We start from the raw sequence: 17,567 nt of genomic DNA, 5'->3' as shown, positions 1-17,567 counted from the left end.
TCAAGTCTTGTTTGTTTGACTGCATGACATGTCAAAAGGAAAAGGTCTTTTGGTTAAAAGAGACATAAAGATTCCAGAAAGAAACAGGATGCTTCCCCTTAGCAGCTGAATTCTTATCTGATGAGACGTCAGATCTCTTTGGCATGTTTGCCAAGTCTGTGACTAGTAAAGTCACAGTAAAACATTCAAATGAGGCTGGTAATTTTGGGAAAGACTAAACAAAGCAATGATGGATTTTTCAAACTTAACAGCCTTCTTATTTGTGACCAGTGAGGAAAGAAAAGAAGTGCCAACTACACTCTTGCTCTAGGAACTTATTTTTTAGACCATCTCTTGAATATCACCCGTTTTTTAAGGTTATTCTGTTGAATCCTGTCTCCTTTGAAATCAATGGCAAAAGCCCCATGATTTCAAAGGGGCCAGGATTTCACCCTTAAACTTTAAGCTTATATATCTAGTAACCCCTAAGCCACTTTAATTATGAGATTTCTTTGGACAAAAAATAAGCAACCCACAAATAGGCTGCTGTCAATAATCTGTTCTTGAAATGACACTTTTTAACCTATTTCTTGCTAAATCTTTATTTATTTACAGTCATTAATATCTGCCGTCATTAATCTCTCTCAGTAGATACACAAAAATATAAAGTCATATTTATGATTGCATATAGAATGACACAATATCAACTTCTGAAATCATTATGAATCAAACAGAAATTCAAGTTGAACTGAAGTGCTCAGGTCCAGATGGGGAACCAAATTCTAGCAGCAATGGCTCTCTACTGAGAACCCTCAGCCCAAAGAATTAGGCACTGTTGGCAAGATTTCAGATGGTGGGGAGCCTGAGGAAAGAGGTAGGAAGCCAGGATCAAATCATATACAGTTCCATGTTTTGTATCACTGACCACAATAAATAAGGTAGCACTGAATCAAATCAGTCATTCATCTGATGAATATTCATGCAATAATCTTAGTCCCTCAGTCCAAAAGGAAAATATGTATAGATTTACTTTTAAGAGTCCCCAAAAGATCTGATAGGAATAAACCATTTCACATTATTAAATTGCTGTGTACACAATGTAAGACATTCAAAATTGAATTTCCGAGATTTTTAATACCTAGCTGGGAACTGATAACAAGAGCTAGGAAATATCTGAAGTCAGTAGGGACACATATATATTATATATGGTGCATATTTGCCCAGCTAAAGGTCAACAAAATTTTAATCACTCAGAGCTAGATTGTGAATCCCTCACTTCCATTGGTGAACACAAATAGTCCAACAGTTTCTCGGGTGCTATAAATGATCTTGGAGATTATATTTTGCATTTATCGTCTATAGAGTAATTTAATCATTTGGTTTATCTATATTCATTGAAGGCCGGGTTCTAGGTGAACAGTTACATGAGTCCCAATGAGATGGGTGAATCCAAACCTTTGGTGCTTCACATGCGTGCATATTTAATTAGCTAACTAGTGTACATATTTTATGCATTTCTATTTATAATGCGTCTATAGCCTATTTATCTGGGTACATTTACGTAATAGAAAAATAATTGAAGAGTGCAGACATGAAGACTTAATTCAGGCAGAATCCTTTGACTCCAATGGGATTTTAGGTAAAGACCAGATATTGCCAGATACTGGCAATAATTTGGAGCTAGCACAATGAAACCATGGCATAACTGAAGTTTATTATGACAGGGTTTTTTTCCCATTTATTTAAGGGCCAACTGTGCTTCACAAGACACAGATAAGGACACAAAGTCTGCCCCTTATAGATTCCAACCTAAACAAAAGAGGAGATCTTGGATCAGGCACACTGGGAGACTGAGAAGATAGTGCTGCCTTAGAAGTATATTACAGATCGAGCTGGTAACACCACCTCCTTTCAAGATTGCCTGACACTTCCCATGAGAAGACTTTGTTTTCAGTTGCTTATAACTTTGCCAGACTTCAACTGTTTGGGTTGACATTTTGTGTGCCCGATGTCTGCTCTCAGGCTGATTTTTGTTTTAATTTAATTTTAACCAAAATAGTCCAGACATTTGGGAGAACAAGTTGAGGGAGTAATACATTGCTTTGCCCATTAAAAAAAAATCTTGCAATCTTCTCTTGAAATACACTAGTACCCCAATGCTTGGAGCAAGGACGTGAAGTTCGGAGGGAGGGGAACTAGGACTGGGAGCTAGTGGAGGAGGGTGGAGGAGATCGGAGGAGGGAACTGTGACTGGGAAAAGAGACTGGAGACAAAGAGTTGGAGCAGGAGAGGGGGGAATTGGGACTGGCTGCACAAGGAGACTGGGACTCGGAGTGGAGACTGGGACTGGTGGCAGGGGATGGCACAGAAGGGGTCAATCTTGGCAGGAATGTGCAGACAATTCTGTGCCCACGATAGTACACTCTGCTCTAGAGCCTGGAATGGAACCCAGGATTCCTATCTCAGCATTCCTTAGCAGTCAGTATCAGTGAAACTCGGTGGCAAAGTGTGTGTCTCATCTCTTTCAAGCGCTGGCTCACGTAGATGAGGACAGCTTACTGCGGTCTGTCAGCTCACATGGGAGAAGTCTGAGCAGTAGATAAGAAGGTTCCAACCTTGCTAATGACCTATGTAGGTGTTATTATGTTGCCATATGATGGGATTTCTGATTTTCCAGTTCGCTTGAAAAACAAACTAGAAAATTCAACTCAAACTATGTTAAAACAACATTATTACGTTGCAAAGTCAAACACTCAAAAGTTAGGAACCTGGATCTCCCAAATTTCAGGTCAATGTCCTAACTCTCTCTTACCCTCATTCCGCCTGCCTCCAAAATTCCATCCTGGGCCTGACAAACAGTTTTGATGAATTTTGCATTTTCAAACGAAAAACAATTTTGCTGAACAATTCCTGACCATCTCTTCTTGTGAGCCTGAGTACAGGGGTACAAAGCAAGAGGAGAAATGAAGGTAACCCCAAGATCATGAGGCTGAGTGCCAGGGAATATGAAGGTTTTGTGTCTGACTATAGAGAAGGTAGTAGAGAACAGGAAGAATGTGAGAGAGTTTTTTTGGAAAGCTCAGTTTTGGCCTTGGTTAAGTTTGGTTTGTCAGTAGAACAAGTCATATAAGTCAGAAAAAAAAACAGCTAGAGATACAATACTGGATAGAAGAGGACAGGTCAGGACTCAAAAGATAGATTTGTAAATCACCAGTGTAGAGATGGTAGTTGAAGCTTCATGAGAGGATGAGTTTGCCACAAATATATTAGGCCACAATTCACATGGTACTTGAGCATGTGTCTAATTCTGGGCCTGATCCAAAGTTCATGAAATCTTTTCATTTGCTTTAATGGGTTTCAGATCAGGCCCTTGAAGCAAGTGAAGATTGCTCAGAGGTTTAGTTAGGCATGTGCTTAATTATCATATTGAATTGTGGCCTTAAATAACACAGTCAATATTCCCAGCCATATTACTCGCCAACTCTTATAAACATTATACCTTCTTCTGGTAGAAAAAAGCCTTCGCAAATGGGTGGATGATTAAAGGAATATTTTGGGGCATAATTTTGACCTCTAAATGTGATAACACAATACTAAATGAAATGTGTCTACTTGAGAGACTATAATGAGTCCTTTGGTTCTTTGTGGTAATTACTACAGATTGTATCAAATTTCATACAGTATCATTCTGTCTCAGCTGACACTACCTCTGAGCCAAAAGATCATGGGCTCATACCCAGAATTGACACGGCATTGCTGTTGGGGCAGAGGTACTGTATCACTAGTGCAGCCATTCTCGAGAAGAGACTTATTTTTTTTAAAGTTTCACATCACTGACTGGATGGAAGTGAAAAATGGTGGTTTTGCCAACATTCCTTCACTCAGTTAAATAGATTCTAATGAACAAAGCTGTTTGTTAGTCTCGGATTAGCACACAATGATTGTACATTTGATTATGAAGTTATTACTTTACCAGTTTCTAATTCATTAGCATGAAGATCATTTAAACAGTCCAACTATGAAATTCGGCACAGTGTTGTTCTAATTATAAAAATACTTAGGGTGCAATCTGGACCCAATTGAAGTCAAAGGAAGAACTTCCATTGACCTCAGTAAGGCCAACAATTCACCCTTAGTTGCTGCTTGGTGGAAGAAAGTATGTGTGTTCAAATACAATCAATGAGAGACTAATTTATAACCTAGTATGCATATTAAAAATTAAAGGGAAGAACTCCTGGAGTCAGGACACTGAGATTTGAATGCAGCAAAAGCATAAAAGTACAGGCTTAAGTCCATCCATATTCAGCAAAGTACTTAAGCATGTGCTTTACTTTAGACACATTGTAGCTGGGTGGGACCAGCTAGCCCTGTTCATTAACCAGGTGTGTCTGAGGAGGGGGCTGGTGTTCCCAACAAAGAGCCAGGCTTTCAGTAAGAAGCAGGAGAGTTCCCTTACAGAGGCTGTCAGAGTCCCCTGGGGGAGGAGGCAGTGGGAACTTGCTGGGGACAAAAGAGTCTGCAGGGAGAAAGGTCGGAGAGGCGGTGCTCAGCTAAAAGAGCAAGGCAGAATCCTGCAGTAGTCCCTGATGCAGGAGGGATAGAGAAAGGTAAAGAGGAAAATCCCCTGGGAACTCTCGCCCAGGAAGGGCTGAGGAACTTTGTGTATTTGCATATATTTGGGAGGAAAAAATTGCCTGTGAAGAGACTCTGGGTGTGGCAGTTAGTTCTTTGTGGGCTGGGGACAAGCCAGCCCAGCCCCTTACATGTGATTCAGAGCCTGAGGCCCCAATATTGCACAGTCTTATGTTTGTGTATGTGTGTGAGAGAGCAAGAGATGTTGTTTGTTATAAACTTTTTACTACAAATGTTTGGATGCCTGATTAGACTTCGATGGTCATATACGTCTTCTAATGAGGTTTGGTAATTTAGCTGCTGGTGATGGCTCAGTAGCAAAGACTCATAAAATTTATTGACTTTGACATGCCAGCTTTAAGGTGCAGGTTAGTTTGTTCCACAGAAATTACCTTAATCCGATGTAATGACTTTGTTACAAATCTGTTTGCATACTGTCAAGCTCTACCTAATATACATTTAACATTGGTTTGTAACTATGTATACATTGACAGGATGAAACTTAATTGAGAAAGGTCTTAATCTTTCAGTGTTCATGTAGTTCTCAACATAAATGACATAGCAACATAAATGTAGATAATTATTTGAAATCTCCCAAATCCAGCTCCAATGCAATAAAGAATTAAAATACCAAGCATGTTCTTTTTACTGTTACCACATAAAAGCTGATTCATCATGGCCAATTGAAAATGGTGTTTACTCTTTACATAAAAATACAGGAAATGGATGATAAATATTTATAGTCTTCTACTTTTACTACTTGATCTGTATTTGCACTAGCAATGTTTTTAATAGATTTTAAGGCCTTAATGGACCATGGTGATCATATAGTCTGACCTACTACATAACACAGGCCAGAGGACTTCCCTGAATTAATTCCTGTTTCGAGTTGAATAGCTATGGTTGGACTTGAGAATATCTTTTAGAGAAAACAAAACAATCTTGAATGCAAAATTTTCTACGATGGAAAACCCACTACAACCCTTGGTAAATTGTTCCAATGGTAATTTAGCATTAGTGTTAAAAGTTTTACCTTAATTGTAGTTTGAATTTGTCTAGCTTCAACTTTCAGCAATTGGATCTTGTTATATCTTTCTCTGCTATACTGAAGAGCTCACTTTTATCAAATTTCTGTTCACCATATAGGTAATTACAGACTGTGATCTCATCACCTCTTAACCTTCTCTTTTATAATCTACATAGATTGAGCTCCTTGAATATCCCGATATAAGGCATGTTTTACAATCCTGTAATCATTCTTGTAGCTCTTCTCTGAACCATCTCCAATTTTTCAAACATCCTTCTTCCATTAGCAGTCTATATTACCAAATATAGAGGGAATATAACCTCTCTACTTCTGTTAATGCAGTGTCCCCCTGTTAATGCAATCCTTGAACGTGTTATTAGCAAAAGTGTTGCACTAGGAGCTCATGTTCAGTTTATTATCCACAGTAATCCCCAAGTCTTTTCCAGAGTCACTTTTTCTCAAGTTAGAATCCCCCAGCCTGTAACTAATGCTTACATTCTTTGTTCCTAGATGTATGGTTTTACATTTCTGTGTATTAAAATGAATATTGTTTGTTTGTGCTCAGCTGACAAAGCAATCCAGATTGCTCTCTATGAGTGACATGTACTCTTTATTATTTACCGTTCCCCCATTTGTGTCATCTGAAAACATTATCAGTAATGATTTTATGTTTTCTTCCCAGTCATTAAAATATTAAATAGGACCAAATGGTCCCTGTGGGTGATGATTTCCCATATGCAACTCCATTTGGAGACCTATGAGTTAGTCAGTTTTTAATCCATTTAATGCGTGCCTTGTTGATTATGTATCTTTCTAGTTTCTTAGTCAAAATATTGTAGATTACAAAGCCAAATGCCTAACAGATGTTCCTCAGTAGTGTTGCCTTTATCAACCAAACTTGTAATATCATCAAAAATTGTATCAGTTTAATTTGATAAGATCTATTTTCCATAAGCCCATGTTAATTGGCATTAATTGTATTATTCTCTTTTAATTCTTTGATGATCAAGTTTCATATAATTCTGTTATATTGTCTAGTGTCGATGTCAGGCCTATAATTATGTGGGTCATCTGTTTATCCTTTTAAATATTGGCACAACATTAACTTCCTTCCAGTCCTCTGGAGTTTTCCCAGTGTTCCAAGATTTATTGGAAGTCAACAGTCCAGAGAGCTCTTCATCCAGCTCTTTTAAAACTCTTGGATGCAAGTTATCCAGATCTGATGATTTTAAAATGTCTAACTTAGGTAAATGTTAAACATCATTGACTATAGTTACTGATGGAATGGAAAGTGTTTAATCATTGTAATCTGGTATGAATACAACATCTGCCTTTTTCCCAAATACAGTAAAAGGAATATTTGTTGAATGTTTCTGCTTTTCTGCATTTTTACTGACAGATCTGCTATTTCCACCTACTATTGGACCAAGTATTTCCACCTGACATACTTTAAAAAAAATCTTCTTGTTCTCCTTAACTCTGCTGGCCATATATTTCTCCTTTTTTCCCCTTTTTCTTCCTTATATTTTTTCTACAATTTCTAACTTCTAATGTATATTCATTGCTATCAAATTCCCCCTTTTCCCATTTGCTTTGTGTGTGTGTATCTCTGTATATCTATAGATAGATATAGATACACACCACACACACACACACATTCACTTCCTCTCTAAGACAGGCAGTTTTTATCTCCATTGTAGCCTTCTTTCTCAGTTGTGGGATTCTTCTAGATGCCAATCCTACATGTGGAGTCAATAGGACTTTTCATGGGCATAGGGGCCACCTTTGTGGATCAGATAATTTGGAGAAGAGTCAACACTGATTTTGTAAAGGAAAATGATGCCTTACCAATCTATTAGAATTTTTTAACAGTATCAACAAACATATGAACAAGGGTGATGCAGTGGTTATAGAGTCCTTTTAAAAGAAAGTCTTTGACAAGGTCCCTTAGGAACAGCTCTTCAGCAAAGTAAACAGTCATGGGATAAAAGGGAAGGTGCTTTCATGCATCAGTAACTGGTTAAAAGATAGGGGGATAATGGCAACAATAAAAAATCAAACATAAGGAAATATTTCTTCACACAATGCAGCCAAACTGTGGAACTTGTTGCCATGGGATCTTGTGAAGGCCAAAAGTACAGCTGGGTTCAAAAATAATTAGCTAAAGTTCATGGAGGATAGGTCCATCAGTGGCTATTAGCCAAGATGGTCAGGGATGCAACCCCATGCTCCGGGTGTTCCTAGATCTGTGACTGCCAAGAGGTGGGACTGGACAACAGCAGATGGATGACTCAATAATGGTCCTGTTCTGTTGATTCCCTTTGGAGCATCTGGCACTGGCCACTGTTGGAAGACAGGATAATGGGCTATAAGGACCACTGGTCTGGCCCGGAATGGCCATTCTTATGTTCTTGTATTGCAAAATCTGATAACCATACAATTTGGGCAGTAAATAGTATACAAAATAATAATGTCATATAATTGCAGTATTTGGAAACCTAAATATTATTTATTTAAAACAGTACTTAGCCATTGGGTGGGACATAATCTCAGGATAAAGATATGTATCTAATTAATTGTGTATATGTGTGCATGTGTGCATATGTAGAGTGTCTGGGGATATACCAGGGCTTTTTAGTAGTCATGTATGCCAGTGTAAATTAAAAGTACTCAATTAGCTTTAATACAACCACTTCATATTCTGGTGGCAGAACATCTGATATAAAAGGCAATATTACATGGAATTTTTCCTTCTTTTCTAATCTTAGGCAAAGCCATTTTTCAGAAGATAGTGTTTTAATTAACAAATCAAATGACTACTCTATTAGAACAGGGTCTTTAGAAATCCACCAGGAAGTAAACACTTTTTATTTACTGATTTCAATCTTTTTAACCAAATATTAAAAGAGGTTCATGTCCAAAACTTTCTGAGTTCCCCATTTTCAAACTTGGGTGCTTAAAGTTAGCCTCCTAAACTGAGGTTACTAAATACATGTGGCTTCATTTTTCTAAGGCCCTAACAATAACTTCTGGGCAAAATTTATAGAGGCCAAAATCCAATATAATTAAACCAAATAAAGTGTGCCCGCTTTTAATGCACTGCCCATTTTTCTCAAAATCCAACATATCCGAAGTCCAAAACCACTGCTCCTTCACCCCTTTGACACCCAATGGGGAAAAAGGGTTTTCTAGTGCATCTTTTAACAGATCTGGGGCAGAACAGGCCTGAGGCAGACTACAGAGGGTAGCAAGTTCCTAAACCGAAGGATCATTACTGAAACAACTTGCAGCTGCCCTCTCTTACATTAGGGATGCTGGAGCTCCACTGTGTCTGGAATTACACAAGATCCCAAACTATTAAGGGGACCATAAATGAAAATCAACACCTTCGGGTCCATCCAGAAGCCGATAGCCAGTGCAATGGAGCTGTGTGTTCTTGGTTCAGAACTCAGTTTAACAGATGATTAACCACATTTTGGACTTGCTTAAGCTTCTGGAAGTGTTCAAGACACATATAGTACACATAACAATTTTCTAATCTCAAGGAGACCAAGAGCATGAATAAATGGAGCACCGTCCGCATCCAGCAAACATAGCTGTACTTGCCTTGACAAACAGATGCGGAAGGAAGAAGTGCTCTTCATGACAACTGTTCTCTAGCCTGACTCCTAAATGGGATTTGTAAATTGTGGACCTGTGCCACAAGTATCTTCATCCTTCATCAACTCCCTCCTTGTAACTCATTTCTGCCATCATTTATACAGAAAGCTGCCATCCTGTAGCAGTTAGGAATGTGGCATATTTCAGTACAGCTACTAATTGGCTATGAATTTTGCTAACAGTGTGAGCTACACTATCCTATTTTTGGTAACCCATCTTCTTTCTTCTCCCTCCCATCCTCTCTCCTGCATTTACAGTTTCTTTATTTTAATCCACCTATTGTGGGTTGTCTTTATTTTAGACTATAACTTCTTGAGAGAAGAAACAGTCATATATGTTTACACAGTGTCTAGTCCAATGGGTCCCTGATCTAGCTCCTAGACACAAATTGTGGCAGGAAATTCTCCCAACACAGAACCTCCATAAAAGACACTCAAGCAGAGAAATCCAAGCATTTGTCCCCTCCAGATTTGCCCTGCCTGCATCAATGTTTGGGGTGAACCAAATCAATAGTACTCACAAAATCCCTCAGAAAGGGAGGCTGCTACCAGACAAAGGAAGACAGTTTGGGTTAACGACATATCATCTGAAACCAATCTGCTAATCAAGGCTTTGCAGACAGTGTGATGGAGGCATAGAAATCTTTCTTCCCCTCTTTTTTGGCCACATTATATTAATTCAAAAACTCTTTATCCTACAACCAATCAGCTTCACCATCTGTAATCTTCCTTTCAGTTTCATCTCTTGAAAGTAATCTTTAAGACCAGGTGACCTGTGATGATGAAACGGAAGAACATGGTGCTGAAGGCCACCATATTGCTGGATGAGATTAAAAGATTATTATCAGATCCTAACACCCGAGACAGAGTGATGTGACTAACAAACAATACCTTCCCTCTGGGCCTGCTGAAAATGCCCTGGTTTGGTAAGTCTTTAAGGATGGACTATCACACGTCTCTCACCCTGACAAAAGATAATGGTCACTTCATTACAGTGGTCTAATTTTCAATCATCTAATTTATTATACCAGCCTACACTAAATCAAGAATATGACTATATATATGAGTTGACCCAGTAAGTTCCATGGCTGTCATGTAGCCCATGAAATCCTGAGCAGAACAGAAGGCTTTGTTATCTGGGTGGAATTTATACCCTGAGTGCCATCAGTGTTTATTCCTCCAAAGCCCCTGGGCTGAGGAATAGAGTTGTGTGAATAAAGAATTTTTCAGTTTGATGCCTCTTCCAAAAATATATTTTTTTAATTGTTTCAGATCAACTCTGAAAATAATTTGTTGAGGTTTTGAGCAAATCAGAATGTGGAGCTTTTTGCTTTTAATGTAAAAAAAAAAAAGAGAGAGAAAATTTTGACATTAAAAGTCATTTCAAAACAAAAAGTTAAACATTTCATTTTTAAAAAAAAAGGCTAAACAAATTTTAGGTTGGGAGGGGTTGTCTAAAATAATTTGCAGAAATTGACACAAAATATTGTGCTCCACCCCAAATGTAGGGGAAGAAAGATTTTCATTGACATAAACGTTCAGTCAAAAAATTTCACCCAGATCTAGTAAGGAACTTCATAATTTCACACAGACTTTGCAGTGTAGGGGGTTATTGGAACAACATACCGAGTCCCAACATCCCAGGAATTATACCCCTTTGATCCAGGGTTGCAAGGGGAGACCTCCTACATTTCAGATTGGATGAAAACAGCACTGTCATGCCAACTCATTCCTGAACCCCTTTAGGCTTATGCTGTACCAAATACCTTGTCGGTATCAACTGTTGGAAAACCAGTCCAACAGAACCATCCAACCAAAATTTGGTAATACGTGCAAGATTGGGGGATGTGTCCATGGATTGGGCATGGACAGTCAATACTTTAGTAACCAGCAATATTGCATTTGGCAGCAGAGTGGGATCTTTGTCTATCAACTACCTCTATCTCTTGGCAAAGCCAATGGAATTGAGATTATACATCTCAATGCTGGGATACAGTGAACTCTGAATTTCCTCCTGCCTTGTCTTCCCTTGTCTACTGCCATAGTGAGTGAAGGACCCTTGATCACTAAATCGGACAGATGTGGAATCCAAAAACTTCCTACTTCAGTGTAGTTCTCTAAACATTCAAATTCAAACAGTAATATCAGTATCATAATATTAGAAGTATCTGCAGAATCCATGGATTATCAGAGCTCCAAATAAGCATTTAAGAAACCTATTTTTCTTTATATTTTATTTATATAGCTACAGCAATCTATCTCTTTCTATATAGCTATATGGCTTTTTGAGCCACAAAAAGCTCTTCTTCAGGTCTGGGAAAGGTGCAACCAGCATCACACCTAAATGCAAGGTGGAACAGATTGTTTAGCATAAGTAGTTAGCATGTATTCTAAGGGACCATTCAAGGGTAGTGGTCCGTGCCTTTCCCAGACCTCAAGAACAGCTCTGTGTGGCTCGAAAGCTTGTCTTTCTCACCAACAGAAGTTGGCCCAGTAAAAGATAATGATATCCTGGGACCAACATGGGTACAACTACACTGCACACAATTATTTCACTGTGTCATGTTTGTTGGCCCATGGTAACTAGGAACCATAATTTTATTAAAACAGTGCTACTATACCTCTAAGGGAATAGCTTAGAGAGGCTTGAAGCTATTTTGTATTGTAATTAAATGCTTTAGATCATGTAATATTCAATTTCCTTAATTTTGTATTTTTAACATATCACTCCACATTTAACTATAAGTAATAAACTACTTAGCTCATACATATCAATAAGAAAGCCCATTAGAAGTGAGAGATTGCTTGCTTAATACCAACAAGTACTTTGGAGAACATCAAATCCCTTGACAGATGAGTGTTGCCAAAAGGATTTATTTTCTGCAGGCTTTAACTAAAATAGCTTCAGTTGCATTTTGTTATTTAAGAATATTGAAGTAGACAGTTATAGCAAAATGATTTACAGATAGTAATTGCATTTCCTAGCTTACCTATTTCTATAAATCACAGATTCAATCTGTAGTTGGGTCTTAAGCACAGCAGTGTCAATATTGGTATATTCCCCATTTGGACTAAAATATAGTGTCCCTTAGTTCCCCTCTCTCCCCAAAATGTATGTTTAAAACTTTTGTAACACAGGGTAATTAATCAATCTGTCTTTCTGTCTGTCTGTCTTTCTTTCTGTCTTTCTTTCTTTCTCTATAAAATACAAAGAAACATGTTTCCAGTTGTTGAATACTTAGGTTCTTAGGAAAGAGAGACATTTGAATTTCAGAAACTTTGCAGTGGGCATAGCAAAAGTAAACCTTCGCATACTATACTTTGGCTTTATAAATTGGCAACCCATAACAGATGAGTCATTGTGAAAAAAATATCCGATCCTGCATAGTATCTTGAAGTTGAATCTTAATTAAGTCATCTTGAGATATACAGACAACACACATCTTTAGAAGTATATCTCAGAATCTGGAATTTTAGCTGTATGATTAGATAAACCAACTAGATTAAGAAGACACCTTAATAATATATTGCACTTTGATCACAGGATCTCAAAAAGAAATATTAAGTATCACAACACCATATGTGAAATAAGCAATTCTTTAGCTCATTTGACTGTAAACTAAAGAACAGAGTGGTTAAATGACTTACACAGGACCACATAGTGAATTATTTGTAGAATGAGCAATAGTCTCCAATCCAGCAAAGCCCTTAAGCATGTGTATACCCCCCAGACAAGAAGATTATAAGACTACTCCTGTGCTTAAAGTTACATATGTGCTTAAAGAAAAGGAGTACTTGTGGCACGTTAGAGACTAACCAATTTATTTGAGCATAAGCTTTTGTGAGCTACAGCTCACTTCATTGGATGCATTCAGTGGTTAAGCGCGTCAGGGCCAGTTTCCAGTCCTCTGCTGTAAGCAATATGCTGCATTTTAACCAGCATGGTATAATTAGCTACTAAACATAAAACATCGGCTATTAAATGCATGTTTCTGAAGTGGGTGGGATGCTATTTCCCAGTTAATAAACTGAATTCCCTCTAGCTATAATTCTCCAGTGTTTTCCTTCTGCAGGCCATTTATTAAGAGAGAGAAAGAGAGAGCTCTCCTGGACATCTGACTTCTCCCTTGCTATTGCTTGGTTCTCAAATTGTTTGTTCTGCAGAATCCCAGGAAAGGCTCCATGAACCTTTATACATTTAATGTCATAGTTAATTAAGACACTTTAGATGTCTTTGCAGTACTACTTTTAATTGCATAGTCTCATTGTCTTACATTGTGGTATCTACTACAGTGGTCTACTATCCAAACTGAGCACTTCAATCAAAAAAGACCAGTCAATATCATCTGAATGGTAATTGGCTAGCCGTGGCTACTAAATCAGTGTTCTTTGGCTCAGCTTTCTGGTAGCAGCAACAGAGCTATTTATACACAGTGACATTTAACACTTCTTATGTTTTAGTATTCTTTCCCCCATGCAAAAAAAATCATTTCACATCAGGTGAATTTTGGGGGTCTGTTTTATGTATTGCCAGGGTGAGTGTAGCATGGACAATGGGGAGCAGAGGCCAATCCAGCCTTCATTAAAGTGAATGGAAAGATTCTCTTTGACTAAATGGAAGTTGAATCAGATCCTAGCTGAGCATGCATGAGGCAATGGCTGTCTTATAATGAGGAGGGTTTGTTTTCTACTACGCCGGCATGTTAGTGGCCACCATAAAGAGGAGTGTTTCGACAGAATAAGAAGGGCCATCAGCAGCCTCCTCACAAAAATCCCCTGAAGTAAGCCTGGCTGCATAATTTACCTTGGTCACAGCCCTGCATTGATTTCAGTGGGAGTTTTGGGTACAAACACAATGCATGATTGGCTTCCTAGGCCCTGATTCAGGAAGGTACGTAAGCAGGGGTCACAGATCCCAGTGAGTACTCCCTCTTGGCCAAGTTGAGTTATGCTATTTCCCTTTCTCAGAACTCCCCCTATAAAATGTATGACTCTCCCAAGGGCATGCCGTGGCTGTGAAGCAGTCAACACACACACTTTGCACAGTCTTACACCCTTGTGCTCTTTTATAGTTAATCATGTAAAGCACAGGGAAGAACAGATCACATAGAACAGTAAACACTAAGTGCATGTTCTTACCTCAGTTTCCTCACCCTCCAAGCCATCCTTTGGGCTGGGGTCCATGACCCTTGGGTTGTCCAGAGTCTTTGTTTCTTTATTTAAATCATCCTGGTTATCTGGTCTTTTGTGCTTTTCCTGGTAAGATTCCACTGCTCTTAGCTTCCCCGCTCCCATGGCGGGAGGGGTGGGGTGGGGGAATCTAACACTGGATTTCTAAAGATGCACTTACTTTTTTAACATAGCCCTCAAAAAAGGTTAAGTGACTACCATTGTCCTTCAGTCGGTCACTTTGTATCTGTCTGGTGTGTACATGCTGCAGGCCCTGACAACGATGGATCCGCAGACATGTAGGCGTTCATGTTGCAGCAGTTCCATAATACAACTTCACAATATCAAGCTGAATGCATAAGTTATACAGACAAAGCCCCAATTCATCATAGCATGTGTGTATCTTTAAGCACATGTAGTCCCGCTGACTTCCTTAAAGTTACGCAGTTGCTTAACTATCTTACTCTATTGGGCTTCTAATATTTATCTTGTTCTGAAGCTTGTCTTAGCATTAGAAATATGATTTTTAAAATATGTTCCTTATTAAATATGAGAACGTGCTTAACAATGATACAATTAATTGATATATAAAAGTATATGCTGCAGAAAAAGCTTTAAGTGACTCATTATTCAACAACTTCCGTTATTAAAACAAATTATTTAGTCATCAGTTTGTTATTATTTGTCCAGCTCTCCTGGAGTTTTATTTTACATTTTTAAAGTGCTTCTAAAAAGTAAGCTGTATGTTCAAAAACATTGTATTACAATTCAGATTCTCTACAGAGACAGCAAATACCTGAAAAAGTCTACATGAAAAGAATACTAAATTGAATTGAACATAAGGAAAAAATAATGTTTATTGTTGAAAGAGCATATATATATTTGGCTTGTCTAAAACCCTTTTGTATTTAAGCACCATTGACTAACATAAACAACAAGGAGTCCGGTGGCACCTTAAAGACTAACAGATTTATTTGAAAAAAGAAAAGGAGTACTTGTGGCACCTTAGAGACTAACCAATTTATTTGAGCATGAGCTTTCGTGAGCTACAGCTCACTTCCACGGCATGCATCCGATGAAGTGAGCTGTAGCTCACGAAAGCTCATGCTCAAATAAATTGGTTAGTCTCTAAGGTGCCACAAGTACTCCTTTTCTTTTTGCGAATACAGGCTAACACGGCTGTTACTCTGAAACCTGTCAGATTTATTTGAGCGTAAGCTTTCGTGGGTAAAAACCTCACTTCTTCAGATGCATAGAGTGAAAGTTACAGATGTGGACATAATTATACTGACACATGAAGAGAAGGGAGTTACCTCACAAGTGGAGAACCAGAGTTGACAGGGCCAATTCGATCAGGGTGGATGTAGTCTACTCCCAACAACGAATGAGGAGTTGTCAATTCCAGGAGAGGCAAAGCTGCTTCTGTAATGAGCCAGCCACTCCCAGTCTCTATTCAAGCCCAAATTAATGGTGTTAAATTTGCAAATGAATTTTAGTTCTGCTGTTTTTCTTTGAAGTCTGTTTCTGAAGTCTTTTTGTTCGAGTATAGCTACTTTCAAATCTGTTATAGAATGTCCAGGAAGATTGAAGTGTTCTCCCACTGGCTTTTGTGTGTTACCATTCCTGACGTCCGATTTGTGTCCATTTATTCTTTTATGTAGGGACTGTCCGGTTTGGCCAATGTACATGGCAGAGGGGCATTGCTGGCACATGATGGCATATATAACATTAGTAAACATGCAGGTGAATGAGCCTCTGATGGTGTGGCTGATGTGGTTGGGTTCTCTGATGGTGTCGCTAAAGTAGATATGGGGACAGAGTAGGCAATGAGGTTTGCTACAGCGATTGATATCTGTGGTGTGGTGTGTAGTTGCTGGTGAGAATTTGCTTCAGGTTGGGGGGCTGTCTGTAAGCGAGGACTGGCCTGTCTCCCAGAGTCTGTGAGAGTGAGGGATCATTTTCCAGGATAGGTTGTACGTCGTTGATAATGTGCTGGAGAGGTTTTATCTGGGGGCTGGACGTGATGGCCCGTGGTGTTCTGTTATTTCCCTTGTGGGGCCTGTCCTGTAGTAGGTGATTTCTGGGTACCCGTCTTGCTCTGTCAATCTGTTTCCTCACTTCCCCAGGTGGTTATTGTCATTTTAAGAATGCTTGATAAAGATCGTGTAGGTGTTTGTCTCTGTCTGAGGGATTGGAGCAAATTCGGTTGTATCTTAGGGCTTGGCTGTAGACAGTGGATCATGTGATGTGTCCTGGATGGAAGCTGGAGGCATGTAGGTAAGTATAGTGGTCAGTAGGTTTCTGGTATAGGGTGGTGTTTATGTGACCACCACTTATTTGCACTGTAGTGTCCAGGAAGTAGATTTCTTGTGTGGACTGGTCCAGGCTGAGGTTGATGTTCAGTACACTTCAGTCCTGGAGCCGGGCGGGTTACACCCATCTCTGCAGGGCCCCGCGGCCCAACCGCTGCTCAAATAAATAAACCCTCCCCAGAGAAGGGGACGAGGCCACTGGCAGGATGTGAGATGGGGGGGCTGGCAATGGAACCCAGAGCACGTGAGGGGCGTGCGGCATCCGTCTGTCCAGCCCGGTCCCCCTCAGCCCCCCCTTCCCCCCCGCCAAGAGCAAATCCAAACATGGAGATTTTTAAACCCTTTAAAACCCAAACTCTGCCCTGGGAAAAGCTCCCATGCATCAGAACCAAACCAAACCAAACGGTAAAACCTGACTGGAGTCGTGCCGGGGCCTGTATAGGCTGTATTCGGCAGGTGCCTCTGTGCCGACAACACCCAGGGGCCTCCAAACTGTAAAAACTGGGGCAGTGCCCATGTCTGTGCAGGGGGCTGTCACGGGCACCACACGGACAGGGAATCCTCCGCGCCCTCCCTTGCCTTGGGGGTGCTGCCCGCCAGGTGGAGCCGTTCAGTCGGGTTCACATGGGGTCCAGTCCCGCAGACTAACATTGACGAACACAGTATCTTTAGTTACAATTATTTATAATTTCGACAGTTAACAGGCTTTAAAATGAAAGTATTTTCATACATTTTCTGTATGATTTTGTTCATAGGATTTATGGTAATTTATACAATGTGTAATTAATT

General features: G+C 39.3%; 1 protein-coding gene across 4 annotated transcripts in view; it reads left to right on the top strand.

The window, feature by feature from the left end:
• Positions 1-17,567, top strand: part of CTNNA2 (catenin alpha 2) — an 803,547-nt gene that overhangs the window by 536,405 nt on the left and 249,575 nt on the right. The gene's annotated exons all lie outside the window — the stretch shown is intronic.

Source organism: Caretta caretta, chromosome 4 (genome assembly GCF_965140235.1).
Source record: "Caretta caretta isolate rCarCar2 chromosome 4, rCarCar1.hap1, whole genome shotgun sequence".
NCBI lineage: Eukaryota > Metazoa > Chordata > Testudines > Cheloniidae > Caretta > Caretta caretta.
This window is presented reverse-complemented; position numbering and strand designations above follow the sequence as displayed.